General features: G+C 40.4%; 1 protein-coding gene across 9 annotated transcripts in view; it reads left to right on the forward strand.

Moving 5' to 3' along the window:
* ZBTB20 (zinc finger and BTB domain containing 20) overlaps positions 1 to 13,990 on the forward strand; it is a 644,993-nt gene that overhangs the window by 72,116 nt on the left and 558,887 nt on the right. For 8 of the 9 annotated variants that reach the window (XM_075072201.1, XM_075072197.1, XM_075072200.1 and 5 more), the window contains one exon: positions 5,993 to 6,051. The exons of the other annotated variant lie outside the window; for it this stretch is intronic. The gene's annotated coding sequence lies outside the window, so the exon portion shown is untranslated. The remainder of the gene's footprint in view (positions 1 to 5,992; positions 6,052 to 13,990) is intronic. 9 annotated transcript variants of the gene reach the window in all.

The following is a 13,990-nucleotide window of genomic DNA, read 5'->3' on the forward strand; positions in this document are numbered from 1 at the left end:
TGTCACATTTTCAACGATGATGTTGTTACCCACCTAATTTCCCATATGCTCTCACAACATATCAGTAGATTGTATTCCATGAGATCAGGAACTGGAAGACCTACCAATAAGTCCTGGGCTAGGCAGAATAATGAAGCAGGAAGAACCTCATGGCAGGAAGTCAGTCCTAGGAGATTGCTTGACCAGATCCTGAGGGATATATGATGTTGACCTTTTTGTTTAAGGCACCAGCAAGAAGTTTCTTGCAGTAGGCTTAAGAACAAGATTGACCAAGCTGTAGAAGATGTAGATGAACCAAGATAAAGTTAGATACAACTCATTCATTTGTAGTAGTCAGATCAGTAAGCAATGCCATATGGCAGAAAGAGCTACTTTCTTCTAACATTGAACAAGAATCTTTACTAGAATAAAGAAAATAGGGTTGTCCCTAAAGCTACTATGTCTTTCTCTGCTTCATTTGTAGAACTTCTGTCACCTTCACTGGCTCCCCCTCCTGTTGTGCTTCTTGCTGCAGATTTAAAGAAACAGTGCATATAAACCACACAGGAATCATGTTTTCACTCAGACTTACTAGGCAGGACCAAAGAGCTGATTCACTTGCAAACTCTGGTATACAAATTGATTTTTAGTCCCATGCTTTAATACTCCAGAGAAGTACTAGTTGGAGTGTGGCAGCAAGGGGTTAACAAGAGGCCTATAATCCTTCTAAAAATGCTGTATAAAGAAACTGTTTTTGTCCTTAAAGAAAGCACGTATTTCATGCTCTAAAAGTCTGAGGTTTGTAGTTGAAAAAGATTAAGTAAATAATTCAGGATGTGTTGTGTTTACCTGTTAATAATTAAGCAGGTTAGACTGTGTATTTCTTATAGACGCTGAGTTTTTATTTTATTTATTTATTTTATTTGGTTCATGTGGGCTGATTTTTAAGTTAAAGACGCTTCTGCCAAGAGGGAAATAGAGAAGAGGGGATACACAAAGCCACACAATAAACCAATGTGTGTGGGGAAACATGTTAGCTGGAGAGAATGGGGAGAGGTTAGTTTGAACAACAACCTCTGCTCTCTTCTTTCACTAGAGCAGCCCCAACTGCACATGGTGTTCTGAGAGAAATTTTCTTATGGTTCATAAAGATTTCAAGGAATAAGCACCAGCTTTGAGTCAGGATATTCAATGATAGTGACTAAGGATAAAGGAAGCTTTCTTTGTTATGAGGTAAAATTTTAATTAGGTTTTTGTTAACAGGGAGACTCTTTTTTTGAGTGGAGACAGGTTTAGCTCAAGCAAAGAAAATGACTCAGAAGATTTAATCTTATCCAATATTGGAGATGGGATACAAGTTTGTGGTAACAGAAGTATTTGGTGTCTTGTCTTGTTGTCTGAATTATATCTTCATGTAAGGTGCTAGGTTGCCATCTATGAAGTCTAAAATTCTCATTGTCAGTACAACAGGCCAGTGGCAAGATATGCTTCCCTTACCAACATACTTGATACTGCCCCTTGAGGAGCCAAGTTCTTTAGTGGAAGATAGCTCCTTCCGCATGGCCCATTCAATGCTTGACATCTTTGCTGTCATTAGAAATGATCAGGCCAAATAGTGCTGATTTGTTATTAGAAGGTGAATACTTGACTACTGAGAAACAGACTGACATCAACATTCAAATAATTTTATGCACAACATCTTATTACATAGGCTAGATTTTAGACTAACTTTAGCCCGCTACTAAACCTGTGAGCCATTTGGTACCCATCTTCTTAATCCTGACAAAGAGATTTGTTTTATATGTTGTTTGTTTCCCCCTGCTGGGCAGCCGTCCACCCCACCATTAATCCCTGAGGTGCCGAAAGCAAATCAATCAATTGAATCTTTCAGACTGTTCATTTGGTCTTGGCAGAGGAAGACATCACTTGGTAGTTTTCACTCACCTTTCCCAAAGCTGAGAGAAAGCACTCTGTTGTGAGAAAAGCCATTTGTAGTAATTGGCCTTAAAAGACAAAGCTGCTGAATTGTGAGAGAGATCTTTGAACTGTAAATAAAAAATCAAAGATTTAAAAAACTGTTCGTGAGAATGAACAGTCTGATTTTCTTGACCATTGAGGTCTTCATATGTTATCATAGTATGATATGATTTACAGTATTTGCCTATCTGCATTGGTACTTTCCTCTAAAGAAACGTATATTGCAACTGGTGCCTCTTTCCAGGGCTTCCTTCCTACCTTTCTAATGTAACAAACACATTTCAGGTCTCATATTCCAGACTCTGTTTTTCCTTTTAAATTTAATTAAAGATTCAGTATGTAAAGGTAATGGCTGGGTAGTGTGGTGGACACTGCAAGTATTCTCTGATTCTCTTCTGCCATCATGGGGCCAGTGTTTTAACAAATTTGGGGGTTTTTTTGGTCGTCTGGCCAGACAATTGACCTAAGGCTTTCCCCAAGAAGAATATGAATAAATAGGCTTTTTCAGGTGGAATTTAGACTGGCACTGGGAACTGAATGGCCTGTTTTCTAAGAATTTTTTTGTACACTGAGAACAGACTTGTAACGCTGAGAATTGTTCCTTTAAACATCCTATGTAAGCATGCCAAACTTCCTCTTTTGCAACTGAGCCGATTCAGATTCAATAATTAGTTGTCTTATAATCAGCAGGTCAAGTCTATGTTTGGCAGTCTACTGTTGAAATCCTCCAGCCACTACCATTGAACATGGTAGATTCACACTAGCCATTTGATAGTCTATTTTAAATTTTATTCAGTCAGAAAAGCTTAACTCCTGAAATGAGTTAGATAGATCTCAGTCTATTTCTCAGTGGACAAGTGTCTGTACCAAAAATATCACTACCATGGTTGGTAGTAATTGGCCTATAGTTTGTAGCCCCATAAAAGAGGCTGTATCAGCCATTGAGACTTAACTAGTCCACAGTCTAACCACTGGAAGTGGCCTCCCCAGTGAATGGTTGATGCATGATGGTGAGCCTGTGTTAGGAAATATATACTATATCTGTTCTCAGGCTACAGGATTTCAGCTCCAAAGCTGCATGAGTACTAAATTCACACAAACATCTTTTTGAAAAGAAAGGTCTTAACTCTGATGCATTCTCCATTTTGGCGAAGTCTTGCTTTACCTAATATTCATGTTGGGTTGACTGAAGTGTGAGACGAGCCAAGTGACTTGCTTGTGGTGACACAGTGAATCATTGGCTGAAATCCTTTTGGTTTCTGTGTTCTTGCCAGGATCAATAGTGATTCCCCCCAAAACACTGAATAAAATGGTTTGCATATGTGATGACTGTGTGTTTGCTAGGTGAAGAATTGTACTGAAGTGATACAAATATGAGTGGAAATTGTATATTCTACTGATACAGAATCTTAAAGGGAGAGAAGAATCCCCAGTTATCATGCTCTAGGGTTCTCCCCCATTTCAGTGATGCTGAAATCTCAGTAAACTCTAGGGCAAACATAAATAACACAGATGTTCTTGAACTGAAAGGTTAAGCTTATCTTGGTCTCTCTTGGTCAGATTGCAATTCATTGAATAAACTTTTTATCAGTACTGTACGTAAAGGTCACAAACATTTACCATTTATGGCTGATGTCAATTATGCCACTCACTTATTTTGGTATTAGTATGAAAAGGAAGCAATAAAATATAACAAACATATAGTCCGTTACTGCTTGTGGGTGAAAAATTCAGTTTAACACAGTATGTTACTGTTATCTATATGGACTATATGAATATGTAATTTGCTTAGATTAATTGATCTCTTTTTTGTTATAGAACATTGACTGTTTAAGCATGTGCTTGGGTCCCGTGTGCCTCCTGTGTTTGGGTATATCTCACTCCAATATGTTAATTTTTTTAGAAATCAGTGAGTTCAGTTTATTGATTTTGTTCTTGTAAATACATTCATTTCCAGCAAATTACAAAGACTATGTGTTTGCCTGCTTGGTGCCTATATGCAGATCATTAATGCCTTGCAACCCGGAGGTAGTAAGTCAAACATGAGACAGCATTGCAAAATCTACTGAAAATTAACTTTTGATTAATATATGGGACTTGATTTTGAAAGGAGACTCAACCTGACCCCCTAAATATCAGTCACCTTTTTGCATTTTGTGGGTGCTGTTAGATACTGAGGTATCCAAATGGCAAGATTTGTACCAGCAATTAACTGTGGGCACAGGAATATGGGAAAAATTAATTGTGGGTAAAAAAAATAAATAACAGAAGTTAGGGCTCGCACTGAAAATCTAGCTGATGGCTTGTGACTTTGAACTCCTTGCAGTTTCAGTAGGGCTTTTTGTCTCAGCATCTTAAATACTCAGTGTTCATCATAAACATAAAGTTTTATTAATGTAAACTTTGGTTGTCAATTAAAATAACAATTACAAAAACTATATAGCAAGAATGTTTACCATTAATAAAATATAAGCATTGATCAGTTAAGATATGGTGTAAGTAAAGACTGTAATACTCTCATCTGTTTATGAGAAAACTCATACAGCACAGTCTAATACCAGCCTTAACTCTGTCCACAAACCTAACACATCACTTTTGTAGTTATAAGACATTTTAACTGCAGATGGAACAGGAAAGAAAAGTTGAGATCCAGATCTAGATCCAAACCTTTGCAAAGTTTGAGCAGTTAGGATCCAGCCAGAGTTAAGATTGTAGTTGGAATGTCCAATATGACTTTTCACACATTTTGCATGTACAGTTGCATGGTTAATGTTGTTTATAAGCTGGCCATGAATATAACTGTTTTATACTAGTTGGGAATCAGCTGTGTGTTCCCATGCCTTCCTACCATGATGAAAAACTCTAGTGCTGTAATCAGGTTGTTGTGGATGTGTTGGACTTGCCAACCCTTCCCTGATTTTTGCCTCCAAAAACTATATGGGAATCTTCAGTGAATCATAATGGGGTTGGTTACTCAGCTTTGTGCTAATGCTATAGCTCTAGCATACTGAAGGTTCTTTCCAGCGCTGTGTGAATTTTTGCTGACATAACATTTTGGGAGGATTATTACTAACAAAATGTAAGAAAAATAAAATTCTCAGAACTTGCATATAGTACCTTCTAAATGGCAGGGCTGTAATACTAGGCTAAGCAGCCCCTTTGGACTCCTCTGAAGAGTCTCAGGTTTTTGTGCAATGGAAAATCATTACCTTCTTGGAGTGATGAGTTCTGAGCACATGTGAAAATTGAGCCACCTTTATTTAGATGCCTCAGTATGGATTTAGGAACTTGGGGGAAATTTTCAAAGGCACAAAGGGCAGTTAGGGACCTAACTCCCATTGCAAGTCCTTGGGAGATGTGTGTGTAATTCTCATTTGTGCCTTTGAAAATCTACTCCTAGTTTTTGGCAGTCAGCTTTGAAAATTTTGCCCATTATGATAAGTCGAACTAACAACTTTGATGCTATCTAGATATCTTAAAGTTTCAAGGTTAAAACAAAGTCTTTTATAAATTATATATATATAATTATAAAGCATTAGACTCCAGTTCTTCAATTTTGAAAATGTGTGATGTTTTTTAACTCTTGAACTATTAAAAATATTTACTTGTAACTTTTCCCAAAATGCTTCTGAAAGGCAAGAATAAGTGGTATAATTTTGGTTATGACAAGCATTTGTTTTGTCCCTAATTATGATAAAACCCCACTTTAAAGAAAAAAGTGAAGAGATTTGTAGCCTTAGAGTCTCTGTGAATGCCTACATAATATGGTATTCTTGTGCAACTTTTTCCCTGTAAAGTACATGTGTGGTGTGACGTTTTCGTTACTAGTGCTTCTTATTTACATGTTCTTCACCTGCATACTGAATGTGAATGTGTAGGACTTTGTTTTGTCTTATTCCAACAGATGGATATATGTTGATATATACACAGTGAGCCACCTACGTCTCCAACTGAACACTGAGTCATTTGAACGTTATGAAAACTCAAGGTATTGGCTGAGTAAATCCCTAAATATAAGCATTTCTTTTCTTTACAGCAGCATAAAAGAGAAGTGTTAGGAGCTGCTCTTAACCCTTTGGAGTCGGAAGAGAAAAGGTAACTTTAAGCAACATTTTCTGGACATTTAAAGGTACACATTATATCTACTTGAAAATGCTATTTACCTAGCACACTCAGGCTGATGTTTTTAGAGAGCTCAAAAATGAGAACTTTGAAGAACAGGAGGGATTCTAGGGCAGGAGAAAGAGAATAAAAAGATTACAACTTTCTGGAAACTTTTGCAAATTTTGGCAGAAATTATGCAAGAACAGGTTACAAATTAAAACCCACCATAAACATTAATATGTATAATTTAGGCAATACGAGTTCACAAATATTAGGAATTCAATGGGATTTTCAGAAATATTAAAGATTGGTCATGGTTCAATAATAATATATATCTGTATATTTAAGTTTTATTAATTCAGTGTGAGACAAATGCTGCATCTCCTTTTTCAGTCAAGAATCCTTCAATAAGAGTTTTGCCTAACTGAGAAGTGAATAAGGTCTAAACAACTAATTAAAATATTCAGTCATTTTACTACTGTGTATAACAAAGCACTGGCAATATTAAAAATTGATAATCTTCCTACTTATTAAAACGTGAACTTCGTAAACACAATGTAATTTTGTAGTGTTCCTGTCCCTTTTAACAAATATTTGAGTGAGCTAATTTATAAGCAGCTCTGTCTGTGAAAACAGCATATTTTAAGAAAATATTAGAGAATATTCACAGAAAGCAACTTTTGAATTATTATTCGTAAGTATTTGGACTTGAAACAAGATGCTGAGAGCTACTTATCTTGTCTGAAAACAGCATGATTTATGTGTCCAGTAGAAACATCTTGTCTTCTGAACGTAAGTGTTCGTAATGACCTGCTCACCAATGAGGTACAGAGTAAAAATTATTCAAATAATATTCAATAACAAATTTAAGAGAATAATGCGTAGATAATTCAGGAACATATTAAAAAGTATAATTGGTTAACTATACTGCTAGCTATGACACTCTGGTTACCTTTCCCAGACCTGAAGAAATGCTCTGTGAAGCTTGAAAGCTTGTCACTTCCACCAACAGAAGTTGGTCCAATAAAATATATTACCTCACCTACCTTATCTCTCTTAAATTATCAGTCATTTGCCCTGTTGTAATTAGCATTTGCAGCACATATTTCCACTGTTTTAGAAGTAAGGGCCAGACTGTGGCCTGGTACTGCATTGTTGCACAGGGTCATAAATAGGGGGAAGACCCACTTCTTCCCCTCCCCCCCAACTAGGGTTGCCAAGCATCCAATTTTCAACCCTAATGCCCAGTCAAAAAGGGGCCCTGGCAGCTCCGGTCAGCACCACTCCCAGGAGCGACGGGCATGTCACTGCGGCCCCTAGGTGCAGGTGAGATCAAGGAAGCTCCATGCCCTGCCCCCACCCTGAGTGCTGCCTCTGCAGCCAATGAGAGCTGTGAGGTCAGTGCTTGTGGGGGCAGGCAGTGTGCACTGTGCAGAGCTGCCTGGCCACTCCATCTAGGGTCCGGACACGGTGACTGTTTCCAGGAGCAGTGCAGAGCCAAGACAGGCAGGGAGCCTGGCTTAGCCCCGCTGCACCACTGACTGGGAGCTGCCTGAGGTAAGCAAGCCCTGGCTGGAGCCCACACCCTGAACCCCATGCCCCGGGACCCCTGCCACACCCTAACTTCTTCCTAGATCCTGCACCCCCACCTGCACCCCAACCCCATACCCCAGGTTGGGACCCCTTCCTACACCCAAATTCCATCCCGGAGCCCACACCCCCTCCGGCACCCCAACCCCCTGCCCCAGCCTTGAGCCATCTCCTGCACCCACACTCCCTCCTGGAACCTGCACCCCCTCCCGCACTCCAATGCCCTGACCCAGTCTGGAACCCCCTCTTGCACCCAAACTCCCACCTGGAGACTGCACCCCACATCCCCTCCTGCACTTCAACGCTCTGCCCCAGCCCTGAGCCCGCTCCTGGAGCCCACACCCCCTCCTGCATCCCAATCCCTTGCCCCGGCCCAAAGCCCCCTCCTGTACCCTGAACCACTCATTTCTGGCCCCACCCTGGAGCCTGCACCCCCATCTGGAGCCCTCACCCCTGCCCACATCATCCCATCCACCCTGCCCCAGCCCATTAAAGAAAGTAAGTGAGAGTGAGGGAGAGTGAGCGACTGAGGGAGGGGGGCTGGAGTGAGCGGGCGTGGGGCATCAGAGAAGGGTTGGAGCAGAGGCAGGGCCTTGGGGCAGGAGGCAGAACAAGGATGTTCAGTTTTGTGCAATTAGAAAGTTGGCAACCCTAACCCTGACTCTTGTACATCTTGGTTGCAGATGGGTATAGAGAGGGAGAACCAAGTCTGTGTGGTTTGTGTGTTTTGTCCAGAAAGGATCAGATAGGGAATGGGAAATGGGGGGAACCCTACATTTCTTCTCCCACCTTTGGTGGCTGGTCCATGGAAGAAGCTGATAATCTGTTAAGTTGCTGTAATGAGTTACTTTCCCCAGGGACAAGGTAGGGAATTTAGACTTTGAAAGACAATTCTTTTCCTGAGCTCCCCATGGGGTAGTTGCATCTGCTCCTCACCACTTATGCAAGACTGTACCTAAAGACTCATTCTAGTCCTATGTATTTAAATGCGGCTAACAAAGTTTGTTGCAAAATCTTACACATGGCTTCTCTTTAGACACAGTGAGTTGTCCTGTTGTACTCAGTAAGACTAATCACAGTGCTTAAAGTTAAGCAAGCATTTACGTGTTTGCAGGATTGGAGACATAGTTTTTAATTTCTTTTTTGCTGAAAGTGTGGGAAAATATTTGTTAAAATGTGTTAGGTTTGTGTGATCTTCCCCAATCATCTGGCAGTTTGAGAGAAGCAAAATTCTTATTTCTATTTATCCACAAAAAATCTACAGTTTTGGTAGGTCCTTAACTGTAAGGCATGAAGAAGAATGGACTGTTATCATTTTTCTCTTTACAAGCACGGTTAAACCTTCCAGCTAGAAAAGGATGGGTCATATAATTTATTACGGAGAAGTAAACTGCAGATTACATTGCAGGAGGAAGGGAGACAGGAGATCCAACAGATATGTGTGTGTGTAGTATTGAGTATGTACATAAGTGTGGTATGGAGTGCATGAACTCTCACTTATAATTTCTTCACACTTGGGCCCACCTCAGACATTTTATTTAGTAATACGATATGCAGATTGTTCAGAAGCCAGCAACAGTTCTTTCACCTGAATGTCAAAACTGACAAGATTCTGAAATCAAACCTCAGCAACAACTTGTGTTTTAAAGCAAGCAGCCCAAAGATCTGGGCACCAACTGTGGCCAACATAGTGCAGAATTGTTATCCCACCCCTTTAATTCTCCCTGCTTTTATCTCTCTAATTACAAGGAGCATGGTTGCAGTGCAGATGAGCTATAAATCTATATGGAAGTATGATCAAAGAGCAGGAATACTTGTTGAAAACTGGGAGATTTATGGCATTTGAAGCTGCCCAGGGAAGATGTTTTCTTGTTTTCCAGATGCATCTAATCAATTTTCCCCTTGATTTTTAAGACCCCAGTATGCTGCAGGGGTGGGTGGTGCGAACTCCTAATTCACCTGTTCCCCTATGTTTTATTTTTTGGAGATATATGGAACGTGGTTTAATTTGCTACACAGCTGATTACAGAAACCTTAATGAATACTGCCTATGATTGGGTGACAAGTTTTTTGCTTGAGATCCAGAACAGAACATTTTCAAAGTTTAGGGATGTTTGGATCCAGGGCTTTTGTTTTGGCTTTATATACAGAGGTGTGTGTGGGCGGGGGGGGGGCTGTGAAGTACAAATTAGAATTCAAACCTTTGGGGTGTTCTGCTCTGGTGTCCTCTGTCAAATTTAAACATATGATAACATTTCAAGGTAAGAAAATACTGCACAAGTCTCCAAGCTCAATACCTCTTCCCTTCTGCTCCCTCCCTCCGCAAATGTCTGCAGATAACAATGTCCAACCACCCACGCTCTTATGTCTCCTAAGGGATGACCTTATGGCATGTGCATCCATTAGCCAATTGGCTAGATGGGCCAAAGACAACAGTTAGCGAGGGGAAGCACAAAATTGTGTGTGTGCATGTGTGAGAGAGACAGAAAGAGAGATTTGACTGTTCAGATGATTTTTATAAAAGGCTTCTATTTCTATTCTGATTTTCAGCCTCAGTTGTGTATTTCATTGTGGCCCTCTGAATTCTCCCCCGTAACTTGGTCACTGTGTCCAATACATCCATATGTACAATAGACATGGAATCTCACTTAATCATTTCCCTGTCATTGCATGCACCTCGGGCATTGATGCACCTGGGTCCCTCCTGTTCTCTGCCTGTGGCATACTATAGTTTAGTATCCTGAGGGCTGTAATCCTTCGGTCTAATTGTGGTTGTTGGGCTTGCTATAAGGGTGGCAGCCTTTGATATACAGGAAATCAGACAGACTAGGTGATCTGGTGGTCCTTGTCACCTTAAGCTCTATGGCAGGGGTAGGCAACCTATGGCACACGTGCCAAAGGTGGCACGCAAACTGATTTTCAGTGGCACTCACACTGCCTGGGTCCTGGCCACCAGTTGGGGGGGGGCCTCTGCATTTTAATTTAATTTTAAATGAAGCTTCTTAAACATTTAAAAAACCTTATTTACTTTACACACAACAATAGTTTAGTTATACATTATAGACTTATAGAAAGAGACTTTCTAAAAATGTTAAAATGTATAACTGGCACACGAAACCTTAAATCAGAGTGAATAAATGATGACTCAGCACACCACTTCTGAAAGGTTGCCGACCCCTGCTCTATGACAATGAAAGATGACAATTTGCTGCTGTTGTTACCATTCTCCTATGGGTGGGTGTTTATTTCCTGTATTTAGGTGGCATGGGCAGGAACAACATTTTAGGCTTCTCTGAAGGCCAGAGAAAGGGATTATTTATTGCTTTGTTTGTGATCAGAATGAGATGACCTGGCCATGTAGGACAAACCGCATTATATAGTGCTCTTCAAGAGATAGCATGGGCATAGCAGCTTCCAGATTCTCCAACAATGCTCCTTTTGAAAAAATGGCTTCTAAAATCCTATTTTTTTCCTTGAGCATATTTGAGACAGGGCATATACAACAGAACATTTTCTTATAATAACTAGTTCTAGAAAGTACTTCTGTTTTGTGTATTCTTCACTCCTCCCCATCCTAACACTGCCTCTTTAAAATCATTAAAGTAAATGAATAATCCACACACAGAGCAAAGCCTTTCAGAGGGAGAGAGTTTGTTGAAGGAAGAATTTGCTTTTTGGTAAATAGTTTCTTTCAAGGTCTTGTTAAATAAACAGCCAAAGCTTCTGTTGGAAAATAAAAAATAAAGTTGTAACTTAGAAGTTTGTCTGTGTAATTCTACATAGCTTTGGAAAGTGAAATCACTGACAAAGTTAGAATAGGGTAGATTGACTCCACCTTCCTAACACTGGAGATGAGACATTAGTGCTGGGTGTTTGTGTTCTGAGATAACCCTGGGACAAGTACACCTGTTTTTGTGGTGGGATTCCCCTTAATGTACTGCTTTATAATTCTTAAAAAGCCCTTGGTGGAGAGGTTGCACTAAGGGTTATGAGTTCCCTGATTTGGCTTTCTTTGCTTGTCTTCCTTTTGTTCCATAGTTGGCTGTGAGCTGCAGGTAAAAAAACAAAGTGAAGAAGAGTGGCTGTGATACGTTTGGTTTTGGGCTGACCAGGGTTATTTAGAGGCATCCACAGACTATCCCCTCAGTTAAATAGACACACTTTGACCATCTGTTCAAGCCCTGCCACCATAGCCGTGCCTATCAATATTGATACTTGCCAGCTACTGTTAAAGTCATTCACTTGCAGCAGTGTAGGGGTTAATTCTAGATAGGTAGTATCAGTAATGTTGCTGTGTATAGCTCGTAAATAGTGATATCGGTATTTGTCACATCGTGTAAACATCAGGAATGGCAATCTAAAGGGAAAGCTGTCATCCCTGCAGATTTGTTCCTCATATGCGAGATGGAGAAATCGGCTTCTTACTTTTGCTGGCACTGGAGTTTGCTGTTTTTCCTACCTTGGTTGGTTCAAAGCATCCAGCCAAGGGTGGCAGGACTGCCTGATGGGGAGAGGTGACCAGCTTTGCTGCGGTGGCTGCTGCTGTTATACCTGCCATGAATAATAGCCCAGTGCGCTAGTTAATCATTACATTGTAACTTTTTCCTGTTCCCTCATAACTGATCACTGCCTAGGGAACATGGGCAACCGCAGTCAGGCCGCGGACACAAAGTTCAGCATTGTGTGTGTATATTTCTGTTTACACATATTTATATACGCAGCATTCTTCAGCATATGTTCCGGTAAAGCTAATAGTTCTGGGCCAGTCTCTGTCAACCTGTTTGTCTTTTGGGGGAAAAAAGGGTTACCCCTCTCCTTGCCATTTCTCAAACCACATGCAAAAATGTTTGATCTCTTTATGCAAAACTCTGCTGTGATGTTGCTCCTCAGCCAACTTTAGTGGAAGAATGGAATCACAGGATTCTAAGGTTTTGGCTGACTTAGAGAACATTTTAGGATTAGTTGCCCCTGAGCTGTGTTGATTTTTGAGGATTGTGAGCTGGCACTAGTGCAGTGAACAGGACAACACTTCTGTCCTAATCTACCAGAACTCAAACCACTGGGATTCAGGAAAACTGTGGACTATGACTAGATATCAATGGAAACTTGGGGTTTATTGGGAATTAGATAGTAAACCACAGTGAACCTTGCTCACATGCACATGGTTGAACTAATTGCCAGGTTATAAGTCAAGAAGGAATTTTCCTTCAGAGTACTTTGTTTTTTCATCTTCCTGTGGTCCACAGACTGTCTCTTAGTGTCAGGCAGGTGTGTCCTACATGACTATTTGCATTTGTGCAGGGTTAACAAACTTTGGTGTACTTGATTCCTTTTGGTCATCTCTTTCTGTGATTCCATGTACTGCAACAGCAAGGATGAGAAATCATCCAGTAACAAGCAGTCATTTTGTTACTAAGATGCCTGTGCCCAGGTGTAAGAATAGTTTAAAATGTTGCTCTTTAGCTGATGTGGTGTCTGCATGGAGCAAACTAGCTTCAATCAGTAAACAACTTGCTTAGCTCAGGGAAGTGGCTTTTTTGCCATTCACTGAGCAAGTGCTATTGATGGAGCATCCATAGAACCACCAGACATTCAGACACTGCAGTTGTGGCTACCAATATAAGAACTTGGTTTGACAGAGAGAGCTGCTGTAAAAGGCAGGGGCAAACATCTCCTGCAGGAAGTCTGGGATTTTTGCTTTCAGCATGTTGCTGCATCCCACAAACTTCAACAGCCGTATCTTTTGCTGGCTGGATGAGTTATGGGTTCTTTTTTTCCTTTCTCTCTTTTTAATCAGACAGTTATTTTCTTCTTGGATTTGATTCAAGGACCTATGTGGCAGTGTTATAATGTTATCTAGTGTATCCTTCAGGTGCAAAGTTAATTTGTAAGACTTTCAGTCAAGGCTGATTCAAGTTATGCAGTAACTACAATAGTGCTACCAGCAACAGGGTTAAAAAAGAAAGAGAAAAGCAAATAAAATGGCAGATGGTAGAGTTGGAGACATCAAGAATCCAACATGTGTGTGGGCTGGACCACTGAAATGGCAGCCTCATGTTACAGGTTTAAGTGGAAGATGTTTTCTCAGAGCTGCATTTGGGCTTTCAGACTTAGAATGGGTAAAGTCTATATTATCTTTTCCCTTCCAAGTGCTTGGAGTCTTATCTGCATAATTCTCTTTAGTGTTAATGGGTCTTCAGTGCATATGTCCCTTTGTATGAAGAGGAGAAGAGGTCCTTTAAAGGTGGAAGAGAAGATGCTGGGAAGTGGTCAGAATCTCCTGGGGGAAAACAGGCAGCTGAACACTAATTTAATTTTTGCTGGCAAGAGGCCAACAACA

The sequence above is a fragment of the Chelonoidis abingdonii genome, chromosome 1 (genome assembly GCF_003597395.2).
Source record: "Chelonoidis abingdonii isolate Lonesome George chromosome 1, CheloAbing_2.0, whole genome shotgun sequence".
NCBI lineage: Eukaryota > Metazoa > Chordata > Testudines > Testudinidae > Chelonoidis > Chelonoidis abingdonii.